This window comes from Pseudophryne corroboree, chromosome 2, assembly GCF_028390025.1.
Source record: "Pseudophryne corroboree isolate aPseCor3 chromosome 2, aPseCor3.hap2, whole genome shotgun sequence".
Classification (NCBI taxonomy): domain Eukaryota; kingdom Metazoa; phylum Chordata; class Amphibia; order Anura; family Myobatrachidae; genus Pseudophryne; species Pseudophryne corroboree.
Window position 1 is genome coordinate 926,668,254 of NC_086445.1, and position 26,495 is coordinate 926,694,748.

The 26,495-nt window shown below is 47.5% G+C and overlaps 1 protein-coding gene and 2 pseudogenes across 2 annotated transcripts in view; 2 read left to right on the plus strand and 1 right to left on the minus strand.

Moving 5' to 3' along the window:
* MTMR4 (myotubularin related protein 4) overlaps positions 1-26,495 on the plus strand; it is a 253,888-nt gene that overhangs the window by 88,234 nt on the left and 139,159 nt on the right. The window lies entirely within an intron of this gene.
* Positions 7,539-7,657, minus strand: LOC135052743 (5S ribosomal RNA; annotated as a pseudogene).
* On the plus strand, positions 8,071-8,189 carry LOC135052744 (5S ribosomal RNA; annotated as a pseudogene).

The following is a 26,495-nucleotide window of genomic DNA, read 5'->3' on the forward strand; positions in this document are numbered from 1 at the left end:
TCTAAGACAGGACCGGTTGCAACAGGGGCCATGTCTATTCCAAGACTTACCGCGGCTGCCTTGGACGGCATGGCGGTTGAACGCCGAATCCTAGCGGATAAGGGTATTCCGGATGAGGTCATTCCTACGCTAATAAAGGCTAGGAAGGACATGACATCAAAACATTATCACCGTATATGGCGAAAATATGTTTCTTGGTGTGAGGCCAGGAATGCTCCTACGGAAGAATTCCATCTGGGCCGTTTCCTTCACTTCCTGCAAACTGGAGTGAATTTCGGCCTAAAATTAGGATCTATTAAGGTTCAGATTTCGGCCTTATACATTTTCTTTCAAAAGGAATTGGCCTCTCTCCCTGAAGTACAAACTTTTGTGAAGGGAGTACTGCATATTCAGCCTCCTTTTGTACCTCCGGTGACGCCTTGGGACCTTAACGTGGTGTTAAGTTTCATTAAGTCACACTGGTTTGAACCACTTAAAACGGTGGAGTTGAAAAATCTCACTTGGAAGGTGGTCATGTTATTAGCCTTGGCTTCGGCTAGGCGAGTGTCGGAATTAGCGGCTTTATCGCATAAAAGCCCCTATCTGGTTTTCCATATGGATAGAGCGGAATTGCGGACCCGTCCTCAATTCCTGCCAAAAGTGGTTTCATCCTTTCATATGAACTATTGTGGTGCCTGTGGCTACGCGTGACTTGGAGGATCCCGAGTCCCTTGATGTGGTCAGGGCTTTGAAAATTTACGTGGCCAGATCGGCTACAGTCAGAAAAACAGAAGCACTGTTTGTCATGTATGCAACCAACAAGATTGGTGCCCCTGCTTCAAAGTAGACTATTGCTCGCTGGATCTGTAACACGATTCAGCAGGCGCATTCTACGGCGGGATTGGAAAAAAGATACGTGGAATACCGCTCGACCAGCGCCTCACTTTACGTCAGTAGAGCCTTAGTCACGCCCGGCTCTCAGATCCATAACATCCTTCAGACGTATTATACAGGAACAGACTCTCAGTGTGGATCACAGGAATTTTACCGGAAAGAGAGATAATGGGCAACCATAGTGTGATATTGTTTAAAAATTTAATACATCACACAAGACAACATGACAATTAAAAACAATCCTAAAATACAAAAACCACACAATGGTGGTGCAGACATTCACTGGTAGGGCTGACACCCTGGGCAACTACAGTAGAAATGGCTGATTACCGGCTAGAAGTAAGAACTGGCTCACGTCCGTTCTACAAGCATGAATGACACAGAGTAAATCACCAGGCTGCAGCAAGGGATTCCCCAGTCCCAGGACTCCTTCAGACACCGGCTCAGTCCACACTCGTCGTTCACATTCAGGAGGTCAGTCCAATGAGCGCCTACGCGTTACGACCCTCCTCGGGTCTTTCTCAAGGTCAGCTCAGGTGTGGATGTCTTACAGGTGCTGTCCGTCTACTTAAATCCCTACTACTACACTCCTATTGGTCCCAGCGCAGCTGATCCTTATACATAGTTTATCAGTCCATGGACATGTGCGCTAGGACCACCCTTCACTACCACAAGTGTTTCCTAGCAACCCCAATCACGATGCACATCTTGAGCACAGTGCTCTCCCGCCTCTGCTGCATTTGCGATCACGTGATGTCGCGTCACACGACGTCACTCACTCCTCCCCTCTGGATGTTCCGATCACGTGATCGTTCGAGCTGTCAACGGCCATACCGTGACGCGTCAAGCATTCTACGGCGGGATTGCCGTTACCTAAATCGGTCAAGGCCCATTCCACCAGGAAGGTGGGCTCTTCTTGGGCGGCTGCCAGAGGGGTCTCGGCGCTACAGCTGTGCCGAGCTACTACTTGGTCGGGTTCAAACTCCTTTGCAAAATTCTATAAGTTTGATACCCTGGCTGAGGAGGACCTCCTGTTTGCTCAATCGGTGCTGCAGAATCATCCGCACTCTCCCGCCCGTTTGGGAGCTTTGGTATAATCCCCATGGTCCTTACGGAGTCCCCAGCATCCTCTAGGACGTAAGAGAAAATAAGATTTTAAACCTACCGGTAAATCTTTTTCTCGTAGTCCGTAGAGGATGCTGGGCGCCCGTCCCAAGTGCGGACTACTTCTGCAAGACTTGTATATAGTTATTGCTTAAATAAGGGTTATGTTATAGTCTCATCGGTCTTGGACTGATGCTATGTCGTTTTCATACTGTTAACTGGATGGTATATCACAAGTATACGGTGTGATTGGTGTGGCTGGTATGAATCTTGCCCTTGGATTAACAAAAATCCTTTCCTCGTACTGTCCGTCTCCTCAGGGCACAGTTTCTCTAACTGAGGTCTGGAGGAGGGGCATAGAGGGAGGAGCCAGTGCACACCAGATCTAAAGTCTTTCTTAAAGTGCCCATGTCTCCTGCGGAGCCCGTCTATCCCCATGGTCCTTACGGAGTCCCCAGCATCCTCTACGGACTACGAGAAAAAGATTTACCGGTAGGTTTAAAATCTTATTTTTTTTTTTTAGGCTATCCAATTAGCATTCTGGTGATTGAGCCCCGCAGCTACTGCCATGTGAAGATGATAGTAGCCCGTTGTAGCTTACATGCTACTCACCGCATTTATAGTCCATGGAAATGGCCTCTGTGCATGTGCGGCAGCCCTGGCAGCTGACTGAGCACATCACAGGGACAGACTCCTTCCACGGCCAGTGTCCCTGCGGGTGCTTCTTAATACGTCCCGTCAATGTAGTTGCATGTTGCTCTGCCTTCTTGGGCGCTAATGTCGTGAATATACAATAATGATAAATGTGCCCGCAAAATTAGCAAAAAAATTGCCATTGGACTCTGTGAAGTCACGATGGCCTTGTGGGTTAATGTGCTGCAATAGTACACATGGGGTGTGATGTTCGACACCCACTAAAATAACATTTTCTTTTTCTCATGTTTATTTTCGTTAATATCTTTATTACTTTATACCTGAATGGTCTTATAGTCTATTCACTATCAAGTGGATTAATTTACCATTCATTTTACAATAAAAAGACCATGATAACCAATTTGTATAACCTGGAAAAGGGAAATATTCCTAATGAGTACAGATAGGTGTCTGGGATAATTCACCTCATCACTCCGCAAAGGGTCATAACGCGAGCTGGGAGAATAATTAGTTGTTAGTATTTCATGTTTTAATATTTTGTTTTTAAAATCCAACTGTTGTCCCGCCCCTTTTTGTATGAGCTCCACCCTCCAAGGTCCGTTCTTTTAGGTCAGGAAAACAATGCATCTCAAGATCCACCCCCAGCGACTCGATTCTGATGCAAAGTTAAACATGAGTGGGACCTAATTGCTCTTGCATATTGTATATTCTCATGCATTGTATGCAGTATTGTATGCATCTCTGAACCCACACTACTATTTACTTTGTATACACTTGGAAGGTAGGTTCATGAAGCCATGGGGCTTACTGTATGGCTAAAGCTCTCTCTGGAGCTATTCAATTACTGCTGCCGCCGCCGCACTGCGCGGTAAGCCCCAGAGTGTGCACTCAACACAGATTTTTCCTCACAGCCTCAGTGGCTGGGGGTAACTCCATAGGTCTGGGCATTTAACCTCACAGCCATGGTTTGGTGCACGTCCACTGTGGACTTGCCATGCGTGGAAGTTAGCCAGTGATTGAACAGCTCCGGATGTTGATCCCAGAGCTGCACCTGTGCGGAAAGTCCCGCAGGTAATTGAATCTACCCTGTGGTTTCATACCCATTATTGTTTATCGGGGAGTACATGCATCAGCCGTAACCCCGGTGCAAACGATCTGTCTGAAAAAGGCGTGATTACATGTAGACTCCGCGTGTTTAGCGTGCTATTCCAACAACACATCCTCTTTGTATGTAGCCTGTGTGTGCAGTCCCCATTCCTATTGTTAGTCTTTTGCTAGTCTAGCTGAGATGTGTGTATCCTGCTGTACGATTTCAACCAGGACCCACAAATGATGACAAGTGGTATTGGTCCAGTGGAGAGAATGGCCATCTCTACTGCTGCTGAAGTAGTTGCTTTATGGGTCTTTATTCTGTCTCCGTATCCATTTGTGTATTGATGATATGGATAATGATTTATGCCAGAACATATTTCAGAACTTGTGCTTTTAAGTTTTGATGTTGGTGGCATACGTAAGTGCTCCTAAGCAGTGTATGAGTGTATTTTTGTTCTTGGCCAGTTATTGTTAATTATTTATAGAATAGCAATGTGTTCTGCGGTGCATACATATATATTTGTAGCTTAATTGCTATGAAAAAAATAGTATCAGGCTTTTATAGTTGTACAGTAGCTTGCAGCTGCCAAAAAAAGAGATCTCCAGAAAGGAAGACCTTGCAAAAGCAGAAGAAGGATATTAAAGGACATGCAACACATTGCAAATTGGGTTTGGAATGGGTATTCCGGCTGTTTGGATGTCGATGGTCACATGACCGACACCGGCATCCCAACATTGAGAATGCCGACGGGATGGGGTAATTATTTAACCCTAACCCGGGGATGTTGGCTAGGGCTAACCCTCCTCTTGTGTCTAATCCTACCCCCCCCACCCCATACTAAATCCATCCCGTGCAAATTGGCTAAATATATGAGTGCTCACAGTCTCCAGTTATATTCTAGTAACTGGTATTTCATCATGACTTCACTTGGCAAAAGAAATACAAATAATAAGTTATCTCTTGAGTGATGACTTGATTGATTGTAGCAAAAAGTGTAGTTTAGTACAGGTTGAGTATCCCTTATCCAAAATGCTTGGGACCAGAGGTATTTTGGATATCGGATTTTTCCGTATTTTGGAATAATTGCATACCATAATGAGATATCATGGCGATGGGACCCAAGTCTAAGCACAGAATGCATTTATGTTACATATACACCTTATACACACAACCTGAAGGTAATTTTAGCCAATATTTTTAATAACTTTGTGCACTAAAAAAAGTGTGTACATTCACACAATTCATTTATGTTTCATATACACCTTATACACACAGCCTGAAGTTCATTTAATACAATATTTGTAATAACTTTGTGTATTAAACAAAGTTTGTGTACATTGAGCCACAGAAAACAAAGATTTCACTATCTCACTCTCACTCAAAAAAGTCCGTATTTCGGAATATTCCGTATTTCGGAATATTTGGATATGGGATACTCAACCTGTATATGTGTTTAAATACGATACTTTGTCCATAAAGGTCCTTTGTTTCTATAGACTGTGATTACCAAAATACAAAATAAACAATGTGAATGTAAATCATTGATAATATTAACAATCAATAGATGTCTGGGGGTACACATGGAAAGATCCGTGCTTAATAACTAAGCAATCTGACTAAATTGCTTATAAATTAAGCACGGTTCTCGTGTGTATGCCCCCCCCCCCCCTGCGATAGCGATGCGCTGCCCCGCGTGTGTTGCTATCTCCGGTGCTAGATTGAGCCTGCATGCAGGCTCAATCTAGCAGGTCGGTCACTTCGGCGCTGTGTGAAGTGAGCGGCCTACCCGTCCGTCCCCCTCGGGGGGAGGAATGTGTGCTGAGCAACGTGAATGTCAGATTATCAGTTGATTAAGATCAACTATTATATGTAGAATAGAGCATAACGGGATGCAGTTAGGTCCCTATACTGATGGCGAGATCCCAAACGGTAAACAGCCCGACGGTCGGCATGCCAACCAACAGGGACTATTCCCACTCGTGGGTGTTCATGGCACCTATAGAGTGGGTATAGAACCTGTGGTGAGCGCAGCGAGTCACCAGGCCCGCTGCATGGCGAGCACAAGCCCGCAAAGGGCTTTGTTGCGCCCCTCCATATTTTTTTTATGATCAAATATTAGTTGAGTATTGAATTAGGAGTATTCTAGCAAAGAAGGGGTGTGGGCGAATGTATAGGTCTAGCGATATGGAGTTCGATATACAGTACATAGATAGACAAATGTATTTTTTAGTGTACCAGGGAAGCTGTCAGCGCCACAGATGCAGTATTCAAAAAATATTAACACTAGTAATGGAACTCCCACAGTAAAATTTATTCAAAGATATATGTATTGGAAGATATTCGCCTATTGGACACTCCCCTCCAAATTAGGGGCGTCAGCCTGTTACCTCAAGTGGAATTAGGCACTGGTATAGGTGCCTGTGGTGAACACTTGTGGACAGAGGATGAGGTAGAGAGGGCGACCTCTGGTGTCAATTAGATATAGAGGATAGGCGGTTACAATAACTTCAAAAAAATGTTTTAAAAATTTTTACAATTTATTTGAACTGTGGTGCACTAAGACAAAGATAGAATAAAAAAGTGGAATTTCATAAAAAATATATATATTATAAAAAAGCACAGGGGGATAAAAGAATTCTTACAAAATTACAATTGACATAGAAATTGATACATGTGGCATAAAAACACATAGGATTAAAAAAGTTTTAAAAAGAGATAAAAAGTACAAAAAATTCAAAAAGAGGAGTAAGATTGCTTAACTTAGTAGTTGAGGTATAGATCAAGGCAGCACCCAACGCGTTTCGTCCTGTCTGGACTTCATCAAGGGGTAGTTTGAGCTTGGAGACAGGTCATCTATATATACTGATCCTATACAGGAAGTGGTGCTTACATCACTTCCTGTGGTTAATTAATTACAATGATAAAGAGCAGCAAAAAGGGGAGTCAGAATGTCACAGAGAAAAGTACTACTTATAATTTGATATCAGGTATTTATAATATGGTATTCATATGTAGTAAACGTGTTTTAAAGTCTTGAAATAACACGGAGCCGCGAACTTCCTGTTCGGGTCCCGTGTGACCTCATATCCGCCCCACATCCGGCGTCCTGTTACGCAAAATGCGCATGCGCCGGTTCCGTATGCCGGGAGACTTCCGCGCCTCTGTTGGGGGTCTTTGATGCGGCGGACGAGTTCCTGTGTGCGTAGGGGAACAGTGTCCTCCGGAGGCAGTGTCTTTATCATAACTGTTCCTCAATGTCCTATTTGTTGCGGCGGCCATGTTTTTGGAGTCAGAAATACACAAAGGGTTCCCAAAGTCCGTTTTCTCGTCTGGAATGTTGTCCTCAAACCAGCACATCGTAATACTCCATATGCAGTCATAAATAAAAGAGAGAATTGGGTCAAGGGTTTGTAGTGGCACGGTTTTAGTATGAACCACAAAACACATTAAACATAAAATAAGTATATAGCAAAAACAGGTGTACTGTATACCTGTGTAGTGATACTACTATGAATAACAGGGTGGGGAATTTATAGGCACAGTTGCCCTGGCCGAATATATTACAAAAAAGTGTCATTTTGGTGTGAAGGCATAGTTATATGAAGAATTAGTAGTATTAGAAAAAAAGAAGAGCACAGTGATTTGGAAATAATATAAAGTCCTTTCTGGTAGCGGGAGAACCCTAAAAGGATTTAATTAGAGGGATGAAGAGACCATATTGTGTCGAAAGATTAGATAATGTTGGGGCAGGTGGCGAGATGTATATACATATAATTAATGGAGCACTCCTGCGGATTCTCTCCCTGCCTTTGCAAAGTTACAACACCCGGTCTTCTTAGGAGGTCTCCCATCCTTGTACTGGCCGGGCCCAGCCCTGCTTAGCTTCCAAGATCAGACGGTATTGGGCGTCCCCAGGGTGGTATGGTTGTAATGATAATGTGAGATTACTATGCATATGCTCCAAATTAGCCATATATACAACCTATCAAGAGTGAAATACAACACCGGCCGATCTTGGAAGCGAAACAGTGTCTGGGCCTGACCAGTACCTGGCTGGGAGACCCCCAGGGGAGATCAGGTGCTGTAATTTTTTCAAAAGGACAGAACAGAGGTTTCAAGGCAAATGACATCAAATGCCCCACTTCCAACATCCTTATTGCCTTACTCTCCCCCCACTTGAATGTGTATTTCACTCTTGATAGGTTGACTCTCACCTGAAACATCTGGTTCCAGTAACATCCTGTTTCCAATACGTTCTTGCTATCTGTTTGCACTTTTTTAGACCCCAGCATATAGATCTGTATATATGGCTAATTTGGAGCATATGCATAGTAATCTCACATTATCATTACAACCATACCACCCTGGGGACGCCCAATACCGTCTGATCTTGGAAGCTAAGCAGGGCTGGGCCCGGCCAGTACAAGGATGGGAGACCTCCTAAGAAGACCGGGTGTTGTAACTTTGCAAAGGCAGGGAGAGAATCCGCAGGAGTGCTCCATTAATTATATGTATATACATCTCGCCACCTGCCCCAACATTATCTAATCTTTCGACACAATATGGTCTCTTCATCCCTCTAATTAAATCCTTTTAGGGTTCTCCCGCTACCAGAAAGGACTTTATATTATTTCCAAATCACTGTGCTCTTCTTTTTTTCTAATACTACTAATTCTTCATATAACTATGCCTTCACACCAAAATGACACTTTTTTGTAATATATTCGGCCAGGGCAACTGTGCCTATAAATTCCCCACCCTGTTATTCATAGTAGTATCACTACACAGGTATACAGTACACCTGTTTTTGCTATATACTTATTTTATGTTTAATGTGTTTTGTGGTTCATACTAAAACCGTGCCACTACAAACCCTTGACCCAATTCTCTCTTTTATTTATGACTGCATATGGAGTATTACGATGTGCTGGTTTGAGGACAACATTCCAGACGAGAAAACGGACTTTGGGAACCCTTTGTGTATTTCTGACTCCAAAAACATGGCCGCCGCAACAAATAGGACATTGAGGAACAGTTATGATAAAGACACTGCCTCCGGAGGACACTGTTCCCCTACGCACACAGGAACTCGTCCGCCGCATCAAAGACCCCCAACAGAGGCGCGGAAGTCTCCCGGCATACGGAACCGGCGCATGCGCATTTTGCGTAACAGGACGCCGGATGTGGGGCGGATATGAGGTCACACGGGACCCGAACAGGAAGTTCGCGGCTCCGTGTTATTTCAAGACTTTAAAACACGTTTACTACATATGAATACCATATTATAAATACCTGATATCAAATTATAAGTAGTACTTTTCTCTGTGACATTCTGACTCCCCTTTTTGCTGCTCTTTATCATTGTAATTAATTAACCACAGGAAGTGATGTAAGCACCACTTCCTGTATAGGATCAGTATATATAGATGACCTGTCTCCAAGCTCAAACTACCCCTTGATGAAGTCCAGACAGGACGAAACGCGTTGGGTGCTGCCTTGATCTATACCTCAACTACTAAGTTAAGCAATCTTACTCCTCTTTTTGAATTTTTTGTACTTTTTATCTCTTTTTAAAACTTTTTTAATCCTATGTGTTTTTATGCCACATGTATCAATTTCTATGTCAATTGTAATTTTGTAAGAATTCTTTTATCCCCCTGTGCTTTTTTATAATATATATATTTTTTATGAAATTCCACTTTTTTATTCTATCTTTGTCTTAGTGCACCACAGTTCAAATAAATTGTAAAAATTTTTAAAACATTTTTTTGAAGTTATTGTAACCGCCTATCCTCTATATCTAATTGACACCAGAGGTCGCCCTCTCTACCTCATCCTCTGTCCACAAATGTATTTTTTAGTTATTATAATACAGAAGCTTAAAAAGTAGTCCATACGGGAGGATATAGGATGGCTAGCATACCCATATACAATATATATCGCTAGCACACTAGGCAGCACAGTCCCTGTAATCGCTACAGCTTATATATACCCAACATGTAGAACCAATGTTTCTAAGTTCCTGACAGATATCATCTAGACTTCTCGCTGTTGTCATGTGAGCATGGCTCTTATAGGGGTCTGTTCATGAAGCAGTGAAAAGAGTGGAAAAGTTGCCCATGGCAACCAATCAGCTGCTCCGTACAATTGTATAGTATGCAAGTTCTAAAGGTTACTTCAATGCTGATTGGTTGCCATGGGCAACTTCTCCACTGGCTCACTTCTCCACACTTCTCACTGCTTCATGAATAGACCCCATAGTTCCTTTAGTTGATAAAGGGTTTTGGCGCTGAGTGTGGTGACTTCCGGTAATGACCTATATTACAAGCTTATAACACTGGTATTACGCCATGCTGTATATGTGGAGGTGGGCCCCATTACTATTATTGTGTGATTTTATATAGAGCGCTATGTTTTGACAATCGTCACTGCTAAGCAGAGGTTAAAGTGAGCCGGAATGGGCCGGAACTGCTTTCCGTCAGTTCCAATTGGAGACGGAACGCAGTTCCACCTCCTCCGGCGCAGCTAACCCAGAATGTGAGCCCAGAGCAGATCCGAGGAGCGGGTGGCCAGGCGGAGGTCAGCGGTCAGGAAGCAGTAGCAGAACTGGGGAGTATTGTGGGGGGTTTTTTGTTTTGTTTTTTTGTGTCTGTGAAGCGCGCTACTAGGGGGTGCATCTTCTGCTGGGGGAAACTCTACTGGGGGCATCTATACTGGGGAATAACTACTGGGGGTATAACTACAGGGGGCAGCTTCTACTGGGCGCAACTTCAACTGGGGGCATCTATACTGGGGCATAACTACTGCGGGCAACTGTACTGGGGGCATCTATACTGGGGCATAACTACAGGGGGCAACTGTACTGTGGGCAGCTACTACTAGGGGGCATCTATACTGGAGCATAACTACAGGGGGCATAACTACAGCGGGCATCTGTACTGGGAGCATAACTACAGGGGTATCTGTACTGGGGCATATCTACTGGGGGCACTACTAATGAGGGCATTGCATAGGGGGCACTTAATAAGGGGCATCACTCCTGGGGAAACAAGGGGCACTACTACTGGGGGGCACTGTATAAGGGGCACCAATACTATGGGCTTTACATAAGGGACACTACAACTGTATGCACTACCATTACAGTGGGCATTGCATAAGGGGCACTACTACTGAGGGCATTGTAAAAGGGGTGCTACTGCTGTGGTCATGTTGGGTGACCACGCCCCTTTCTGTTTTGAGACCACAACCCTTTTTCTGCTATGCGCACCTACGGCGCGCACACTGCCTCTAGGGGGTGGGGGGGTGTATTGTCAGTTCCACCCCCTTTCCAGGACCACTTTATGCACTGCTGCTAAGAGCTGCAGATATAAACATTCAGTGCCTATTCTGGCTATAGTAATGTAAAAGGACAGTTCGCATTTGCACACCATCTCAGAGCTCAGCTACTGCCTGGAACTGTACAATCAATACAAACAAGTACCCACCAACTCTGTCAGCTGCTGGCTGTATTAGACCATAGCCAAGTGGTAACTTGCGCACTACCACACACTTTTGCATACCTGTTTAGTCTTGTATATTGCAGGTGCAGTCATGTTAACATTGGTAAAACATGAACTGCTAAACTTGCTGTATTGTTTAATAAACAACCCTGTGCCAAAATATGATTTATTAACAGTTATTTCTCTGACGTCCTAGTGGATGCTGGGGACTCCGTAAGGACCATGGGGAATAGCGGCTCCGCAGGAGACTGGGCACAGCTAAGAAAGATTTAGGACTACCTGGTGTGCACTGGCTCCTCCCACTATGACCCTCCTCCAGACCTCAGTTAGAATCCTGTGCCCGGCTGAGCTGGATGCACACTAGGGGCTCTCCTGAGCTCCTAGAGAGAAAGTATATTTTAGGTTTTTTATTTTACAGTGAGATCTGCTGGCAACAGACTCACTGCAGCGAGGGACTAAGGGGAGAAGAAGCGAACCTACCTAACTGGTGGTAGCTTGGGCTTCTTAGGCTACTGGACACCATTAGCTCCAGAGGGATCGACCGCATGGAACCGGCCATTGATGTTCGGTCCCAGAGCCGCGCCGCCGGCCCCCTTACAGAGCCAGAAGCAAGAAGAGTCCGGAAAATCGGCGGCAGAAGACATCAGTCTTCACCAAGGTAGCGCACAGCACTGCAGCTGTGCGCCATTGCTCCTCATACACACTTCACACTCTGGTCACTGAAGGTGCAGGGCACTGGGGGGGGGCGCCCTGAGCAGCAATAAAAACACCTTGGCTGGCAAATATATCACAATATATAGCCCCAGAGGCTATATATGTGATAAATACCCCTGCCAGAATCCATAAAAAAGCGGGAGAAAAGTCAGCGAAAAAGGGGTGGAGCTATCTCCCTCAGCACACTGGCGCCATTTTCTCTTCACAGTGCAGCTGGAAGACAGCTCCCCAGGCTCTCCCCTGTAGTTTTCAGGCTCAAAGGGTTAAAAAGAGAGGGGGGGCACTAAATTTAGGCGCAGTATTGTTTATACAAGCAGCTATTGGGGGAAAAATCACTCAGTTATAGTGTTAATCCCTGCATTATATAGCGCTCTGGTGTGTGCTGGCATACTCTCTCTCTGTCCCCCCCAAAGGACTTTGTGGGGTCCTGTCCTCAGTCAGAGCATTCCCTGTGTGTGTGCTGTGTGTCGGTACAGCTGTGTCGACATGTGGGATGAGGAAGGTTACGTGGAGGTGGAGCAGAGGCCGATAAATGGGATGTCGTCCCCTGTGGGGCCGATACCAGAGTGGATGGATAGGTGGAAGGTGTTAACCGACAATGTCAACTCCTTACATAGAAGGCTGGAGGACGTAAAACAGCTGTGGGACAGCCGGCTTCTCAGCCCGCGCCTGCCCAGGCATCTCAAAGGCCATCAGGGGCTCAAAAAAGCGCCCGTTACCTCAGATGGCAGACACAGATGTCGACACGGAGTCTGACTCCAGTGTCGACGGGGTTGAGACATATACACAATCCACTAGGAACATCCGTTACATGATCTCGGCAATGAAAAATGTGTTACGCATTTCTAACATGAACCCAAGTACCACAAAAAAGGGGTTTTATTTTTGGGGAGAAAAAGCAGCCAGTGTTTTGTTCCCCCATCAGATGAATGAATGAAGTGTGTAAAGTAGCGTGGGTTCCCCCAATAAGAAACTGGTAATTTCTAAAAAGTTACTGATGGCGTACCCTTTCCCGCCAGAGGATAGGTCACGTTGGGAGATATCCCTTAGGGTGGATAAGGCGCTCACACGTTTGTCAAAAAAGGTGGCACTGCCGTCTTAGGATACGGCCACCTTGAAGGAGCCTGCTGATAAAAAGCAGGAGGCTATCCTGAAGTCTGTATATACACACTCAGGTTATATTCTGAGACCTGCAATTGCCTCAGCATAAATAGTGCTGCTGCAGCATGGTCTGATACCCAGTCAGATAATATTAATACTCTAAGACAGGGATAATAGTTTGCTAACATAGAGCATATTAAAGACGTCGTCTTAGATATAAAGGATGCACAGAGGGATATTTGCCGGCTGGCATCCAGAATTAATGCAATGTCCATTCTGCCAGGAGGGTATTAGAAACCCGGCAGTGGACAGGTGATGCTGCCTATAAAGGGCACATGGAGATTCTGCCTTATAAGGGTGAGGAATTGTTTGGGGATGGTCTCTGGGACCTCGTATCCACAGCAACAGCTGGGAAGAAATTTTTTTACCTCAGGTTTCCTCACAGCCTAAGAAAGCACTGTATTTTCAGGTACAGTCCTTTCGGCTTCAGAAAAGCAAGCGGGTCAAAGGCGCTTCCTTTCTGCACAGAGACAACGGAAGAAGGAAAAAGCTGCACCAGCAGCCAGTTCCCAGGATCAAAAATCTTCCCCCGCTTCCTCTGAGTCCACCACATGACTTTGGGACTCCACAGGTGGAGACAGGTGCGGTAGGGGCGCGTCTCGGGAACTTCAGGGACCAGTGGGTTTGCCCACAGGTGGATCCCTAGGTTCTGCAAATAGTATCACAGGGATACAGGCTGGAGTTCGAGGCGACTCCCCCTCGCCGTTACCTCACATCAGCCTTGCCTGCTGCCCTCGGAGAAAGGTAGTACTGGCGGCAATTCACAAGCTGTACTTCCAGCAGGTGAAATCAAGGTACCCCTCCTTCAACAAGGCCGGGGTTACTATTCCAAAATGTTGTGGTACCGAAACCAGACGGTTCGGTGAGACCCATTCTAAAATTGAAAGCCTTGAACACTTATATACGAAGGTTCAGGTTCAAAATGGAATCGCTCAGGGCGATTATTGCAAGCCTGGAGAATTTCATGGTATCACTGGACATCAAGGATGCTTACCTGCATGTCCCTATTTACCCTCTTCACCAGGAGTACCTCAAAATTGTGGTACAGGATTGTCATTACCAATTCCAGACGTTGCCGTTGGTCTGTCCCCGTCACCGAGGTATTTACCAAGGTAATGGCCGAAATAATTATCCCGTACTTGGACGATCTCCTTATAAAGGCGAGGTCCAGGGAGCAGTTGTTCGGCGGAGTCGCACTATTTTGGGAAGTGCTACAACAGCACGGCTGGATTCTGAATATTCCAAAGTCGCAGCTGGTTCCTTCGACGCGTCTACTGTTCCTGAGTATGGTTCTGGACACAGAACAGGATAAAAAGGGTTTCTCCCGGAGGAGAAGTCCAAGGAGTTGTCGTCTCTAGACAGAGACCTCCTAATACGTATACAGGTGTCGGTGCATCAATGCACGCGAGCCCTGGGAAGGATGGTAGCTTCTTACGAAGAAATTCCATTCGCCAGGTCCCATGCAAGGATTTTCCAGTGGGATCTGTTGGACATGTGGTCCGGGTCGCATCTTCAGATGCATCGGCGGATAACCCTGTCTCCAAGGGCCAGGGTGTCGCTGTTGTGGTGGCTGCAGAGTGCTCATCTTCTAGGGGGCCGCAGATTCGGCATACAGGACTGGGTCCTGGTGACCACGGATGCCAGCCTTCAAGGCTGGGGGGCAGTCACACAGGGAAGAAACTTCCAAGGCTATGGAAAAGTCAGGAGACTTCCCTACACATAAATATTCTGGAACTAAGGGCCATTTACAATGCCCTAAGTCAGGCTAGACCCCTACTTCAACACCGGCTGGTGCTGATCCAGTCAGACAACATCACGGCGGTCGCTCATGTAAACGACAGGGCGGCACAAGAAGCAGGATGGCGATGGCAGAAGCCACAAGGATTCTCTGATGGGCGGAAAATCATGTGTTAGCACTGTCAGCAGTGTTCATTCCCGGAGTGGACAACTGAGAAGCAGACTTTCTCAGAAGACACGACCTCCACCCGGGAGAGTGGGGACTTCATCCAGAAGTCTTCCAAATGATTGTACACCGTTGGGAAAGGCCACAGGTGGACATGATGGCGTCCCGCCTCAACTAAAAGTTACAAAGATATTGCGCCAGGTCAAGGACCCTCAGGCGATAGCTGTGGACGCTCTGGTAACACCGTGGGTGTACCAGTCGGTGTATGTGTTCCCTTCTCTGCCTCTCTTACCCAGGGTAATGAGAATAATAAGAAGGAGAGGAGTAAGAACTATACTCATTGTTCCGGGTTGGCCAAGAAGAGCTTGGTAACCAGAACTCCAAGAAATGATCTCAGAGGACCCATGGCCTCTGCCGCTCAGACAGGACCTGCTGCAGCAGGGGGCCTGTCTGTTCCAAGACGTACCGCGGCTGCGTTGGACGGCATGGCGGTTGAACGCCGGATCCTGAAGGAAAAGGGAATTCCGGAGGAAGTTATTCCTACGCTATTTAAAGCTAGGAAAGAAGTGAACGCTAACCATTATCACCGCATATGGCGGAAATATGTTGCGTACTGTGAGGCCAGGAAGGCCCCAAAGGAGAAATTTCAGCTAGGTCGATTTCTGCACTTCCTACAGTCAGAGGTGACTATGGGCCTAAAATTGGGTTCCATTAAGGTCCAGATTTCGGCTCTATCGATTTTCTTCCAAAATGGAACTGGCTTCACTGCCTGAAGTTCAGACCTTTGTTAAGGGAGTGCTGCATAGTCAGCCCCCGTTTGTGCCTCCAGTGGCACCGTGGGATCTCAACGTGGTGTTGGATTTCCTGAAGTCGCATTGGGTTGAGCCACTTAAATCCGTGGAGCTATAATACCTCACGTGGAAAGTGGTCATTCTGTGGGCCTTGGCGTCGGCCAGGCGTGTATCAGAATGGGCGGTTTTGTCATACAAAAGCCCTTATCTGTATTTTATATGGGAAAGGCGGAATTGAGGACTCGTTCCCAATTCCTTCCTAAGGTGGTATCAGTTTTTCATGTGAACCAACCTATTGTGGTGCCTGCGGCTACTTGGGACTTGGAGGATTCCAAGTTACTGGACGTAGTCAGGGCCCTGAAAAGTATATGTTTCCAGGACAGCTGGAGTCAGGAAGACTGACTCGCTATTTATCCTGTATGCACCCAACAAGCTGGGTGCTCCTCCTTCTAAGCAGACGATTGCTCGCTAGATCTGTAGCACGATTCAACTTGCACATTCTGCGGCTGGACTGCCGCACCCTAAATCTGTAAAAGCCCATTCCACGAGGAAAGTGGGCTCTTCTTGGGCGGCTGCCCGAGGGGTCTCGGCTTTACAACTTTGCAGAGCTGCTACTTGGTCAGGGGCAAACACGTTTGCAAAATTCTACAAATTTGATACCCTGACTGAGGAGGACCTTGAGTTCTCTCATTCGGTGCTGCAGAGTCATCCGCACTCTCCCGCCCGTTTGGGAGCTTTGGTATAATCCCCATGGTCCTTACGGAGTCCCCAGCATCCACTAGGACGTCAGAGAAAATAAGATTTCTCTATCGTCCTAGTGGATGCTGGGGTTCCTGAAAGGACCATGGGGAATAGCGGCTCCGCAGGAGACAGGGCACAAAAAGTAAAGCTTTTCCGATCAGGTGGTGTGCACTGGCTCCTCCCCCTATGACCCTCCTCCAGACTCCAGTTAGATTTTTGTGCCCGGCCGAGAAGGGTGCAATCTAGGTGGCTCTCCTAAAGAGCTGCTTAGAGAAAGTTTAGCTAGGTTTTTTATGTTACAGTGATTCCTGCTGGCAACAGGATCACTGCAGCGAGGGACTGAGGGGAGAAGGAGTCAACTCACCTGCGTGCAGGATGGATTGGCTTCTTGGCTACTGGACATCAAGCTCCAGAGGGACGATCACAGGTACAGCCTGGATGGTCACCGGAGCCGCGCCGCCGGCCCCCTTGCAGATGCTGAAGACAGAAGAGGTCCAGAATCGGCGGCTGAAGACTCCTGCAGTCTTCTAAAGGTAGCGCACAGCACTGCAGCTGTGCGCCATTTTCCTCTCAGCACACTTCACACGGCAGTCACTGAGGGTGCAGGGCGCTGGGAGGGGGGCGCCCTGGGAGGCAAAATAGTACCTATAAAGGCTAAAAATACCTCACATATAGCCCTAGAGGCTATATGGAGATATTTAACCCCTGCCTGATTTCTCAAAATAGCGGGAGACGAGCCCGCCGGAAAAGGGGCGGGGCCTATCTCCTCAGCACACGGCGCCATTTCCTCTCACAGCTCCGCTGGTCAGGACGGCTCCCAGGTCTCTCCCCTGCACTGCACTACAGAAACAGGGTAAAACAGAGAGGGGGGGCAAATTTATGGCGATATTTTTATATAACAAAGCAGCTATAGGGGAGCACTTATTATAAGGCTATCCCTGATATATATATAGCGCTTTTGGTGTGTGCTGGCAAACTCTCCCTCTGTCTCCCCAAAGGGCTAGTGGGTCCTGTCTTCATTAGGAGCATTCCCTGTGTGTCTGCTGTGTGTCGGTACGTGTGTGTCGACATGTATGAGGACGATATTGGTGTGGAGGCGGAGCAATTGCCAAATATGGGGATGTCACCTCCTAGGGGGTCGACACCAGAATGGATGCCTTTATTTATGGAACTACGGGATAGTGTCAACACGCTAAAGCAGTCGTTTGACGACATGAGACGGCCGGACAATCAATTAGTGCCTGTCCAGGCGACTCAAACACCGTCAGGGGCTGTGAAACGCCCTTTGCCTCAGTCGGTCGACACAGACCCAGACACAGGCGATGACTCCAGTGGTGACGGTGACGAATCAACCGTATTTTCCAGTAGGGCCACACGTTATATGATTTTGGCAATGAAGGAGGCGTTACATTTAGCTGATACTACAGGTACCACTAAACAGGGTATTATGTGGGGTATGAAAAAACTACCTATAGTTTTTCCTGAATCAGAAGAACTAAATGACGTGTGTAATGAAGCGTGGGTTGCCCCTGATAAAAAGCTGATAATTTCAAAGAAATTATTGGCATTATACCCTTTCCCGCCAGAGGTTAGGGAGCGCTGGGAAACACCTCCTAGGGTGGACAAGGCGCTAACACGCTTATCTAAACAAGTGGCGTTACCCTCTCCTGAGACGGCCGCACTTAAAGATCCATCAGATAGGAGGATGGAAAATATCCAAAAAAGTATATACACACATGCAGGTGTTATACTACGACCAGCTGTAGCAACTGCCTGGATGGGCAGTGCGGGGGTAGTTTGGTCAGAATCCCTGATTGAAAATATTGATACCCTGGACAGGGACAATATTTTACTGTCGTTAGAACAAATAAAGGATGCATTTCTTTATATGCGTGATGCACAGAGGGATATATGCACACTGGCATCACGGGTAAGTGCTATGTCCATTTCGGCCAGAAGAGCTTTATGGACGCGACAGTGGACAGGCGATGCGGATTCAAAACGGCATATGGAAGTTTTGCCGTATAAGGGGGAGGAGTTATTTGGAGTCGGTCTATCAGATTTGGTGGCCACGGCTACAGCCGGGAAATCCACCTTTCTACCTCAAGTCACTCCCCAACAGAAAAAGGCACCGACTTTTCAACCGCAGCCCTTTCGTTCCTTTAAAAATAAGAGAGCAAAGGGCTATTCATATTTGCCACGAGGCAAAGGTCGAGGGAAGAGACAGCAACACGCAGCTCCTTCCCAGGATCAGAAGCCCTCCCCGGCTTCTACAAAAGCCTCAGCATGACGCTGGGGCTTCTCAAGCGGACTCGGGGACGGTGGGCGGTCGTCTCAAAAATTACAGCGCGCAGTGGGCTCACTCGCAAGTAGATCCCTGGATCCTGCAGATAATATCTCAGGGATACAGGTTGGAATTAGAGACAGATCCACCTCGCCGTTTCCTGAGGTCTGCTTTACCAACGTCCCCCTCCGAAAGGGAGACGGTGTTGGAAGCCATTCACAAGCTGTACTCTCAGCAGGTGATAGTCAAGGTACCTCTTCTGCAACAAGGGAAGGGGTATTATTCCACTCTTTTTGTGGTACCGAAGCCGGATGGCTCGGTAAGGCCTATTCTAAATCTGAAGTCCTTGAACCTGTACATAAAGAAGTTCAAGTTCAAAATGGAGTCACTCAGAGCAGTGATAGCGAACCTGGAAGAGGGGGACTTTATGGTATCCTTGGACATCAAGGATGCGTATCTCCACGTTCCAATTTACCCCTCACACCAGGGGTACCTCAGGTTCGTTGTACAAAACTGTCACTATCAGTTTCAGACGCTGCCGTTCGGATTGTCCACGGCACCTCGGATCTTTACAAAGGTAATGGCCGAGATGATGATTCTTCTTCGAAGAAAAGGCGTATTAATTATCCCATACTTGGACGATCTCCTAATAAGGGCGAGGTCCAGAGAACAGCTAGAGATGGGATTAGCACTGTCTCAAGAAGTGCTAAAACAGCACGGGTGGATTCTGAATATTCCAAAATCCCAGTTAATGCCGACAACTCGTCTGCTGTTCCTAGGGATGATTCTGGACACGGTTCAGAAAAAGGTTTTTCTCCCGGAGGAAAAAGCCAAGGAGTTATCCGAGCTTGTCAGGAACCTCCTAAAACCAGGAAAGGTGTCTGTACATCAATGCACAAGAGTCCTGGGAAAAATGGTGGCTTCTTACGAAGCGATTCCATTCGGCAGATTCCACGCAAGAATTTTCCAAAGGGATCTGTTGGACAAATGGTCAGGGTCGCATCTTCAGATGCACCTACGGATAACCCTGTCTCCAAGGACAAGGGTGTCTCTTCTGTGGTGGTTGCAGAGTGCTCATCTATTGGAGGGCCGCAGATTCGGAATACAGGATTGGATCCTGGTGACCACGGACGCCAGCCTGAGAGGCTGGGGAGCAGTCACACAAGGAAGAAACTTCCAGGGAGTATGGACGAGCCTGGAAACGTCTCTTCACATAAACATTCTGGAACTAAGAGCAATATACAATGCTCTAAACCAGGCAGAACCTCTGCTTCAGGGAAAACCGGTATTGATCCAGTCGGACAACATCACGGCAGTCGCCCATGTGAACAGACAGGGCGGCACAAGAAGCAGGAGGGCAATGGCAGAAGCTGCAAGGATTCTTCGCTGGGCAGAGAATCATGTGATAGCACTGTCAGCAGTGTTCATCCCGGGAGTGGACAACTGGGAAGCAGACTTCCTCAGCAGACACGATCTTCACCCGGGAGAGTGGGGACTTCATCCAGAAGTCTTCCACATGCTGGTAACCCGTTGGGAAAGACCAATGGTGGACATGATGGCGTCTCGCCTCAACAAAAAACTGGACAGGTATTGCGCCAGGTCAAGAGATCCGCAGGCAATAGCTGTGGACGCGCTGGTAACGCCTTGGGTGTACCAGTCGGTGTATGTGTTTCCTCCTCTGCCTCTCATACCAAAAGTATTGAGAATTATACGGCAAAGAGGCGTAAGAACGATACTAGTGGTTCCGGATTGGCCAAGGAGGACTTGGTACCCGGAACTTCAAGAGATGATCACGGAAGATCCGTGGCCTCTACCTCTAAGGAGGGACTTGCTTCAGCAGGGTCCCTGTCTGTTTCAAGACTTACCGCGGCTGCGTTTGACGGCATGGCGGTTGAACGCCGGATCCTAAAGGAAAGAGGCATGCCGGAAGAAGTCATTCCTACTTTGATTAAAGCAAGGAAGGAAGTAACCGTGCAACATTATCACCGAATTTGGCGAAAATATGTTGCGTGGTGCGAAGATCGGAGTGCTCCGACGGAGGAATTTCAACTGGGTCGATTCCTACATTTCCTGCAATCAGGATTGTCAATGGGTCTCAAATTGGGATCTATTAAGGTTCAAATTTCGGCCCTGTCAATTTTCTTTCAAAAAGAATTGGCTTCAGTCCCTGAAGTCCAGACCTTTGTTAAGGGAGTGCTGCATATTCAGCCTCCTGTGGTGCCTCCAGTGGCACCGTGGGATCTAAATGTGGTTTTGGACTTCCTAAAATCTCATTGGTTTGAACCACTAAAAAAGGTGGATTTGAAATATCTCACATGGAAAGTGACCATGCTTCTAGCCCTGGCTTCTGCCAGGAGAGTGTCAGAATTGGCAGCTTTATCTTACAAAAGCCCATATCTGATTTTCCATTCGGACAGGGCAGAACTGCGGACTCGTCCGCATTTTCTCCCTAAGGTGGTGTCAGCATTTCATCTGAACCAGCCTATTGTAGTGCCTGCGGCTACAAGTGACTTGGAGGACTCCAAGTTACTGGACGTTGTCAGAGCATTAAAAATATATATTGCAAGGACAGCTGGAGTCAGAAAATCTGACTCGTTGTTTATATTGTATGCACCCAACAAGATGGGTGCTCCTGCGTCTAAGCAGACGATTGCTCGTTGGATCTGTAGCACAATCCAACTTGCACATTCTGTGGCAGGCTTGCCACAGCCTAAATCTGTAAAGGCCCACTCCACAAGGAAGGTGGGCTCCTCTTGGGCGGCTGCCCGAGGGGTCTCGGCATTACAACTTTGCCGAGCAGCTACGTGGTCAGGGGAGAACACGTTTGTAAAATTTTACAAATTTGATACTCTGGCTAAGGAGGACCTGGAGTTCTCTCATTCGGTGCTGCAGAGTCATCCGCACTCTCCCGCCCGTTTGGGAGCTTTGGTATAATCCCCATGGTCCTTTCAGGAACCCCAGCATCCACTAGGACGATAGAGAAAATAAGATTTCTCTATCGTCCTAAGTGGATGCTGGGGTTCCTGAAAGGACCATGGGGAATAGCGGCTCCGCAGGAGACAGGGCACAAAAGTAAAGCTTTTACAGGTCAGGTGGTGTGTACTGGCTCCTCCCCCTATGACCCTCCTCCAGACTCTAGTTAGATTTTTGTGCCCGGCCGAGAAGGGTGCAATTCTAGGTGGCTCTCATAAAGAGCTGCTTAGAGAGTTTAGCTTAGGTTTTTTATTTTACAGTGATTCCTGCTGGCAACAGGATCACTGCAACGAGGGACAGAGGGGAGAAGAAGTGAACTCACCTGCGTGCAGGATGGATTGGCTTCTTGGCTACTGGACATGAAGCTCCAGAGGGACGATCACAGGTACAGCCTGGATGGTCACCGGAGCCACGCCGCCGGCCCCCTCACAGATGCTGAAGCAAGAAGAGGTCCAGAATCGGCGGCTGAAGACTCCTGCAGTCTTCTTAAGGTAGCGCACAGCACTGCAGCTGTGCGCCATTTTCCTCTCAGCACACTTCACACGGCAGTCACTGAGGGTGCAGGGCGCTGGGGGGGGGCGCCCTGGGAGGCAAATGTAAACCTTTAAAAAGGCTAAAAATACCTCACATATAGCCCCAGAGGCTATATGGAGATATTTACCCCTGCCTAAATGTACTAAATAGCGGGAGACGAGCCCGCCGGAAAAGGGGCGGGGCCTATCTCCTCAGCACACGGCGCCATTTTCTGTCACAGCTCCGCTGGTCAGGAAGGCTCCCAGGTCTCTCCCCTGCACTGCACTACAGAAACAGGGTATAACAGAGAGGGGGGGCAAAATAAATGGCAATATATTACTATAAAAGCAGCTATAAGGGAGCACTTAATCATAAGGCTATCCCTGTCATATATAGCGCTTTTTGGTGTGTGCTGGCAGACTCTCCCTCTGTCTCCCCAAAGGGCTAGTGGGTCCTGTCTTCGTATAGAGCATTCCCTGTGTGTCTGCTGTGTGTCGGTACGTGTGTGTCGACATGTATGAGGACGTTATTGGTGTGGAGGCGGAGCAATTGCCAAATATGAGGATGTCACCTTCTAGGGGGTCGACACCAGAATGGATGCCTTTATTTGTGGAATTACGGGATAGCGTCAACTCGCTTAAGCAGTCGTTTGCCGACATGAGGCGGCCGGACACTCACTTAGTGCCTGTCCAGGCGCCTCAAACACCGTCAGGGGCTGTAAAACGCCCCTTGCCTCAGTCGGTCGACACAGACCCAGACACAGGCACTGATTCCGGTAGTGAAGGTGACGAATCAACCGTATTTTCCAAAAGGGCCACACGTTATATGATTTTGGCAATAAAGGAGATGTTACATTTAGCTGATACTACAGGTACCACTAAACAGGGTATTATGTGGGGTGTGAAAAAACTACCAGTAGTTTTTACCGAATCAGAAGAATTAAATGACGTGTGTGATGAAGCGTGGGGTGCCCCGATAAAAAACTGCTAATTTCAAAGAAGTTATTGGCTTTATACCCTTTCCCGCCAGAGGTTAGGGAGCGCTGGGAAACACCTCCTAGGGTGGACAAAGCGCTAACACGCTTATCAAAACAAGTGGCGTTACCCTCTCCTGAGACGGCCGCACTTAAAGATCCATCAGATAGGAGGATGGAAAATATCCAAAAAGGTATATACACACATGCAGGTGTTATACTACGACCAGCTATTGCGACTGCCTGGATGTGCAGTGCTGGGGTAGTTTGGTCAGAGTCCCTGATCGAAAATATTGATACCCTGGACAGGGACAATATTTTACTGTCGTTAGAACAAATAAAGGATGCATTTCTTTATATGCGTGATGCACAGAGAGATATCTGCACACTGGCATCACGGGTAAGTGCTATGTCCATTTCGGCCAGAAGAGCTTTATGGACACGACAGTGGACAGGCGATGCGTAGAGGAGTTATTTGGGGTCGGTCTATCGGATTTGGTGGCCACGGCTACGGCCGGGAAATCCACCTTTCTACCTCAAGTCACTCCCCAACAGAAAAAGGCACCGACCTTTCAACCGCAGCCTTTTCGTTCCTTTAAAAATAAGAGAGCAAAGGGCTATTCATATCTGCCACGAGGCAGAGGACGAGGGAAGAGACAGCAACAGGCAGCTCCTTCCCAGGAACAGAAGCCCTCCCCGGCTTCTACAAAAGCCTCAGCATGACGCTGGGGCTTCGCAAGCGGACTCGGGGGCGGTAGGCGGTCGTCTCAAGAATTACAGCGCGCAGTGGGCTCACTCGCAGGTAAATCCCTGGATCCTGCAGATAATATCTCAGGGGTACAGGTTGAAATTAGAGACAGAGCCACCTCGCCGTTTCCTGAAGTCTGCTTTACCAACGTCCCCCTCAGAAAGGGAGACGGTTTTGGAAGCCATTCACAAGCTGTATTCTCAGCAGGTGATAGTCAAGGTACCTCTTCTACAACAAGGGAAGGGGTATTATTCCACTCTTTTTGTGGTACCGAAGCCGGATGGCTCGGTAAGGCCTATTCTAAATCTGAAGTCCTTGAACCTGTACATAAAGAAGTTCAAGTTCAAGATGGAGTCACTCAGAGCAGTGATAGCGAACCTGGAAGAAGGGGACTTTATGGTATCCTTGGACATCAAGGATGCGTATCTCCACGTTCCAATTACCCCTCACACCAGGGGTACCTCAGGTTCGTTGTACAAAACTGTCACTATCAGTTTCAGACGCTGCCGTTTGGTTTGTCCACGGCACCTCGGGTCTTTACAAAGGTAATGGCCGAGATAATATTTCTTCTTCGAAGAAAAGGCGTATTAATTATCCCATACTTGGACGATCTCCTAATAAGGGCAAGGTCCAGAGAACAGCTAGAGATGGGTTTAGCACTATCTCGAGAGGTGCTAAAGCAGCACGGATGGATTCTGAATATTCCAAAATCCCAATTAATGCCGACAACTCGTCTGCTGTTCCTGGGGATGATTCTGGACACAGTTCAGAAAAGGTTTTTCTTCCCGAAGAAAAAGCCAAGGAGTTATCTGACCTGGTCAGGAACCTCCTAAAACCAGGAAAGGTGTCTGTACATCAATGCACAAGAGTCCTGGGAAAAAATGGTAGCTTCTTACGAAGCAATCCCTTTCGGCAGATTCCATGCAAAGGGATCGGTTGGACAAATGGTCAGGGTCGCATCTTCAGATGCACCTGCGGATAACCCTGTCGCCGAGGACAAGGGTATCCCTTCTGTGGTGGTTGCAGGAGGCTCATCTATTGGAGGGCCGCAGATTCGGCATGCAGGATTGGATCCTGGTGACCACGGGTGCCAGCCAGAGAGGCTGGGGAGCAGTCACACAGGGAAGAAATTTCCAGGGAGTGTGGTCGAGCCTGAAAAAGTCTCTTCACATAAGCATTCTGGAACTAAGAGCAATCTACAATGCTCTAAGCCAGGCGGAACCTCTGCTTCAAGGAAGACCGGTGTTGATCCAGTCGGACAACATCACGGCAGTCGCCCATGTAAACAGACAGGGCGGCACAAGAAGCAGGAGGGCAAGGGCAGAAGCTGCCAGGATCCTTCGCTGGGCGGAGAATCACGTGATAGCACTGTCAGCAGTATTCATCCCGGGCGTGGACAACTGGGAAGCAGACTTCCTCAGCAGACACGACCTTCACCCGGGAGAGTGGAGACTTCATCCAGAAGTTTTCCACATGCTATTAAACCGTTGGGTAAAACCAATGGTGGACATGATGGCGTCTCGCCTCAACAAAACACTGGACAGGTATTGCGCCAGGTCAAGAGATCCGCAGGCAATAGCTGTGGACGCGCTGGTAACACCTTGGGTGTACCAGTCGGTATATGTGTTTCCTCCTCTGCCTCTCATACCAAAGGTATTGAGGATTATACGGCAAAGTGGAGTAAGACTAGTGGCTCCGGATTGGCCAAGAAGGACTTGGTACCCGGAACTTCAAGAGATGGTCACGGACGATCCGTGGCCTCTACTTCTGAGAAGGGACCTGCTTCAGCAGGGTACTTGTCTTTTTCAAGACTTACCGCGGCTGCGTTTGACGGCATGGCGTTTGAATGCCAGATCCTAAAAGGAAAAGGCATTCCAGAAGAAGTCATTCCTACCTTGATAAAGGCAAGGAAGGAAGTCACCGCGAAGCATTATCGCCATATTTGGCGAAAATGTTGCGTGGTGCGAGCAGCGGAGTGCTCCGATGGAGGAATTTCAACTGGGTCGTTTTCCTACATTTCCTGCAATCAGGATTGTCTATGGGTCTCAAATTGGGATCTATTAAGGTTCAAATTTCGGCCCTATCAATATTCTTCCAAAAAGAATTGGCCTCAGTCCCTGAGGTCCAGATTTTTATCAAAGGAGTACTGCATATACAGCCTCCTGTGGTGCCTAAGGTGGCACCGTGGGATCTAAATGTAGTTTTAGATTTCCTCAAATCAAATTGGTTTGAACCACTAAAGAAGGTGGATTTGAAATATCTCACATGGAAAGTGACTATGTTACTGGCCCTGGCTTCGGCCGGGAGAGTATCTGAACTGGCGGCTTTGTTTTATAAAAGCCCTTATTTAATTTTCCATTCGACATAGGGCAGAGCTGCGGACGCGTCCGCATTTTCTCCCTAAGGTGGTATCAGCGTTTCACCTGAACCAGCCTATTGTAGTGCCTGCGGCTACAGACGACTTGAAGGAC